Raw genomic sequence first — 5,443 nt, forward strand, 5'->3', positions numbered from 1 at the left:
CCACCCCTTCCGGCCGGCCGCGCCGCCCTCACCCTGGCCGCGGCTCCGGGCCCCGAGCGCGCACGCGCACGCGCAGCCATATCCCCAGCCCCCACCCTGCCGGCGGACCCCCCCCGCCCACCCACCCACCGTGCCGCCAGAGCCAGCAAACCGCCCGCTGCCGGACAAAGACCCGCGGCCGCCCTGGCCTGGGCCGCAAGCACCCCGGGGGCGCGCGACGTGAGCGCAGCCCCGGCCCGATCGAGGGGCGCGAGAGCCCCACTGCCCGCGCCCGGCGGCTCTCCCGGAGCGAGGCCGGTGGCCGAGGGGCTCTTCCACCCCGAGAAGGAAAAGGCGCGGGGCCGCCGTGCTCCCGGCCGGCCTGGGGCCTTACCTGAGAGCGGTGTAAACCGGCGGCGGCGACGGAGGAGCGGCGAGGGGCCTGTGCTCGCGGAGTGGACGCGGTCTCGGCTGTGGCTGTGCGTCGCGTCGCCGGGTTTTATAGGGCGGCGCCGCGGCAGCTCGAGCCATAAAAGGCAACTTTCGGAACGGCGTGCGCTGATTGGCCCCGCGCCGCTCACTCACCGGCCTCGCCGCACAGTGCAGCATTTTTTTACCCCCACTCCCCTCCTTTTGCAAAAAAAAAAAAAAAAAAAAAAAAAGAGGGAGAGAGAGAGAGAACGAGACGGGCTGGGAGAGAGCGAGAGCGAGATTGAGGAAGAGGAGGAGGGAGAGAGTTTTGGCGTTGGCCGCACTTGGGTGCTGGGCCCATGGGCCGCCGCCCCTCTGGGCAGTGCCTGGTCCGCCCCGCGTGTCCCCCACCCCGGGACCCTCCGGGTGTGGATGTCACATGAGCAGTGAGCGCCCCGGTGGGCAAGGGTCAGCACGGATGCGAGGGTCCCTGGTTGCTGTGGGTGCATGCTTAAAGAGCAGTTGCAGGGGAAGAATTGGTCAACCTTAACTCAGCTGCCTAGAAAGCCTGGATTGGGGTGAGGGAGTGGGGGCTCTGGCTGGGGGTGCTCAGCATGCTGAGTTAGGGACATTACTACTCAGAGACCTGGGCTGAGGAGTAGGTATGGCGTGGGGGAGTCAGCGGGCTTGTGGCCACTCACTCGACCAGGCCTCAGAAACAGGACAGACAGCAAGAGCCAGGGGCTGGAAGTTCCCCGTGAAGAGGGCTCCAAGCCTCCCCTGCCGCAGGCCTGGACGGAGGTGGGCTCTGTAGAGCAGAGACACTGTTCCCATGGAGCCAGGCTGCTTCTAAGAGTTGCCTGGTCACACCCAGCCAAGGCCAGGCCAGAGCCGTTAGCCTGTGACCCAGGCAGCTGCTGGCGAAGGCAGGCAGGGGTGCCCGGCACGGCTCTGGGGCCTGGGGCCCACCATCCATCGTCTGTGTGTCATGTGTAGCCGCAGCTGAACTGCTGTCCTGGACCATCTGGAGGCTGTTGAGCACTGGGGAAGGACCCTTAATGCCCCCAAAGATGAGTTAGGTTGAGGGGGGGCGGGGTGGTAGGGACAGTAGGTGAGGACCAGCTGCCCTCAGACAAGACCCTGTTCGTGTCACCTTGTCCTGCCCCAGGTCCCTCCACCGAACATTGGGCAAGACCTGGGTGCCCAGAGTGTTCTGGATGGTTCCCTGCTCCGAGAGCAGCCAGTCTGGGCGGGCAGAGCCTGTACCCGGATGGTGGCCAACAATGATCAGCGTGTGGCAGACGGAGCCAGCGCCCACGGGACCCCAGAGTGGCATCTGGCTCAGCCTAGAGGACCACGTACCTCCTTGGAGGTGGTGACAGGAAGCTGACTTTTCACACGGAAAACGGGAACGGTGGTCTGGGCAGGGGTGCTAGCCTGTAGCCACTGGTCTCTCTCTCTCTGGGCACCCTAGGGCGCACAGTCGGTGGTCCTGAATCCTGTGTTGAAACCAGTGAACCATTCGTCCATATATGGGTGTGGAATCTGTGGCCAGAGAAGAGGTGGCCTAGTCCTGCCCACTATAGGTGGCTGGTGGCAGGGCACTTTGGAAGTCGTGGAGGCCACAGCCAGTAGGAAGGGTGACCAGTACCCAGCATGCAGCAGAACCATCAGGCTCAGAGCTGTGCCCCCGCATCCCCAGAGGACTGCCACAGGGACTGGCTCCCCTATCACCGCTCCGGGCTTGGGGGATGTTCCCAGCCAGTCCACTCCCTGCCTCCCGGGGACTGCCCTGTCCCTGGCCTCGTATCTCTCAGTCGTGGGCATCTGGCCAGCCAGTTGCCTTGGGGCCTGCCAGGCCTGCATTTCAGGGGCTGGGGAGCAACCCTCTTTCTGCCTGTTGGTGAGGGCTGCTTGTGGCCATTCGCCGAGCCCCGAGGGGTGCTGGGCAGGCTGAGACTGGGGCGACAGGGCAAGGGGTGGGCAACTCTAGGGTGGTTTCCAGCAGCTACGTGGGGCAAAGAGCAGGCCTTCTCCATAAGCCGGGCCTGTGCTGTCACCTCACCTCCTCTCCACCAGGGGTGGGCCACCAGGCAGGAACACCAGCCCAACCTGACCTGGGACCGAAACGCTCCCCGCCCCGTGTCTGCAGCAGCCATTTCCTGATGCTCTCCTACACGTCCTTCAAGGCCCATCGAAGAAGGCCCATCTCCCCTCTATGGGGGAGCCCTTTAGCATCTGCAACCTACACTGTCCCTCCCACTTAAGACCACTGCACTTGGCCTCCTCCACGGACCGTGAGCCCTGGCACCCACCTCTTCCGGCCAGACCCTCCCCAGGGCCACTGCTGGAGTATTCTCAGCCTTCCCAAAGGACCCTGGGAAGAAGATGGAGGGTTGAGAGGGGGGCTGGGCCACAAGCCTAGGGGGAGGGGAGGAGAAAAAGAGGAAGTGAAGCGGGCAGGAGGAAGGGGGAGGAGACCTGCCGGAGAGGAAGTGAACAGGTTCTTCGCTTGGGAACTTTGTCCTTGCAGGGAGTTTTCAGAGCTGTCACTGACGGCTGCACAGTCCCCGAGCCTTAGCCTGGCTCAGCCAATGGGGACGTCACCTGCTTTCTGGTGCCTTTTTTTTTTTTTTTTTCCTCTCTTGTGGTTCCCCCACCTGGCAAGGCGTCCCAGCAGGGGACATTTACAGCCCTCCTAAAGGACCACTCCCTGGCCCTCTCTAGAGAAATGGCCATGCTGCCAGGTGAGGACCCCAACGCCCACTTCTCAGAGGAAGAAAGCAATGTGTAGCTGAGGAGGGATGTGTGGCTTAGGGACTTTGGCTCTGGGAGAGTGGAGACACTGGGCCCAGAAGGTGATCAGTGAGGGCGAACTGGTGGATGAGGGCATGGGACACTCTAGCAAACACACATCCTTTCTACGGATGAGGAAACTGAGGCGGGACTGCAGTCCAGCATGAAGGACACTAGGTGCAGGGCCCCTGGGGAGCCTCACGCTGCCCTCCCTGGTAGATTGTCCTGTGGAGTGTCCCCAGGGACTGGGTCCAAAGGCTGTTCCAAGGCCTGAATTCTTGGATTCTACCTCCTCCTGGGTGCTTATCTCCTAGGGCCCAAAGAGAACAGCCACCAGCCTTTGGTCACATAACAATTGGTCCTGAGGCCCCTGTCCTGCTGCCCCTTTCCCCTGCCCTCCTCCCCTGCTCCTAGGGTAGTCTCAAAAGGAGATTGTGGACCTTGGGATTCCTGAGGGACTGGGCTTGGGTTTCCTGTGCCTCCTGCCCGGCTTTTCCTATGCCTCAGGGCCAGCTCTTTGGGATGCCCCCTCCAGGAAGCCTGCCACGATTGCCTCCTTCCTCTACCCTATCAACCGTAGCTTTCCTGCTCAGGGGAAAGAAACAACCCAGCCAGGGATCACACAGCTAGGGCACAGCCAGGAGCCAAACCTCCTGCATCACAGTGCTCTTGCCTCCAATGCACCAGCACCAACCGGCCAGGCCCTCTTCCAGAGTGGAACAGCACCAGGCACTGTTTTGAGCAACACCCTGAATCAAGCAGGTGTGATCCCTGAGACAGACCTCAAACGAGAGAGCGAAAGAGAACATGCTCCCTCTGCCACCTACGAAGGGAAGCAGCAGGTCTCCTCAGGGAGGGGGGAGCTTCTTAAAGGGCAGTCAAGGAGCACCCCCTCGCCGCGCCTCCCCTCCCCCCCAGGTGAGCCACCAGCTGATGGGGCTCCCATCAGGAGACAGGAGGGCTGGGCTGGGCCCTGTGTATTCTCCTGGGCAGCAGCCAGGGCCTTGGTCCCCACCCAGGCCTGGCCTCTAGCCAGAGTCTCCTAGGGCCTCAGCCTGCTCAGGGCTATCCCTGCTCCCCGACAATCATCCCGCCCCCCCCAAGGGGGATCCCCGCCCTGGAGCCGCTGGGAACTTCTGACACTTCTTGGGAGAGTTTTAAAAAATCCTTAAAAATCACCGCCTCTCTTCCTGTGCCCCAGGGCGCACGACACCCAGGCCCTCCTGGGAAGTTCCCAGCCTTGCTCACTTGACTGAATTTGCAGAAACAGAAGGCGAGGTTCCCTGGACTCCCCCACTACACGCACCAGCCAAGGCCCTTCTTGCCCCCGACCTGATCCGCTGCTGGGAAGGCTGTCCCCATCCCACAGATGAGAAACCCAGGCCGACCCACACAGACCCTGAGTGTTGACAGGGAGCCGGCCCGTGGGAGCCACAGACCCTTCCAGGCAAACTGGGGAGTGTGGGGAGACTGGGGCGTTCCCACGTCCCCCGCAGTTGTCCTGGGAGGGTCTTGAGGCCCACGTGCCTGGAGAGGGAGCTGATCTGCCCAAAGCCACCTAGAGACCAAGGCAGGCAGCCTTCGGATACCCTGGGGGGTGGGCAACACACCCAGTGGGAGTCACAGGGACAGGAGGTGCCACACAGACCTTGCACCTTGGGCCTCTGACCCTGGGCTGTGATAAAAGGCAAGGGGCATCTGACACCCAGGGCGTCCGGAGCAGTCAGTGTGCTGGGGTCTGCGGTCCCGGGCCCCGGGGCTGAGCACCCAGGGGTGTGGTCAGTGTTGGGGCTCAACCCCTTCCTGGCCGGGTAGACTTCTCCCTGCTACTCTCCTGTGGGGCCCTGGGGGTGCTAGAATGGCTGAGGAGCTGGGGGCGGGGAGGGAGGGAAGGAGGGAAGGCCGACCCTCCTGGAGGGCCCAAGGAAGTGAAAGGGGAACGGAGAAGGGGGAAGGAGGTGCTGGAAAGTGTGGGTGGGCGGGGCCGCTGACTCAGAGGCCAGGCACACTCACCTCAGAGCCAGGCCTGGCCTCCCCGGTCCATGAGAGTCCCTGAAGGCCTGCTCTGACCAGAGCGGCACCACACAGAAATCTCGCCTCTCCCCTGCCGGCTGAGCCGGAATCTCCCCATTTCTCAGACCAGCAAACTGAGGCCAGCGACCACAAGACTTGGCTCTGCAGTTAAGAGCACACTGCTGCTGGACCGCCACACCGCCGGTGGGCAGTGGTAAAGCCAGCCAGGCTCTAAGGCTGTGCT

At 63.0% G+C, this 5,443-nt stretch overlaps 1 protein-coding gene across 1 annotated transcript in view; it reads right to left on the reverse strand.

The window, feature by feature from the left end:
• Window positions 1-491, reverse strand: part of ACTB (actin beta) — a 3,892-nt gene extending 3,401 nt beyond the window's left edge. Inside the window, exon 1 of the mRNA XM_040455798.1 lies at window positions 374-491. The gene's annotated coding sequence lies outside the window, so the exon portion shown is untranslated. The remainder of the gene's footprint in view (window positions 1-373) is intronic.
• Between the last annotated feature and the right edge of the window lie 4,952 nt (window positions 492-5,443).

The sequence above is a fragment of the Herpailurus yagouaroundi genome, unplaced genomic scaffold, assembly GCF_014898765.1.
Source record: "Herpailurus yagouaroundi ecotype Mexico unplaced genomic scaffold, PumYag 216, whole genome shotgun sequence".
NCBI classification, from domain to species: domain Eukaryota; kingdom Metazoa; phylum Chordata; class Mammalia; order Carnivora; family Felidae; genus Herpailurus; species Herpailurus yagouaroundi.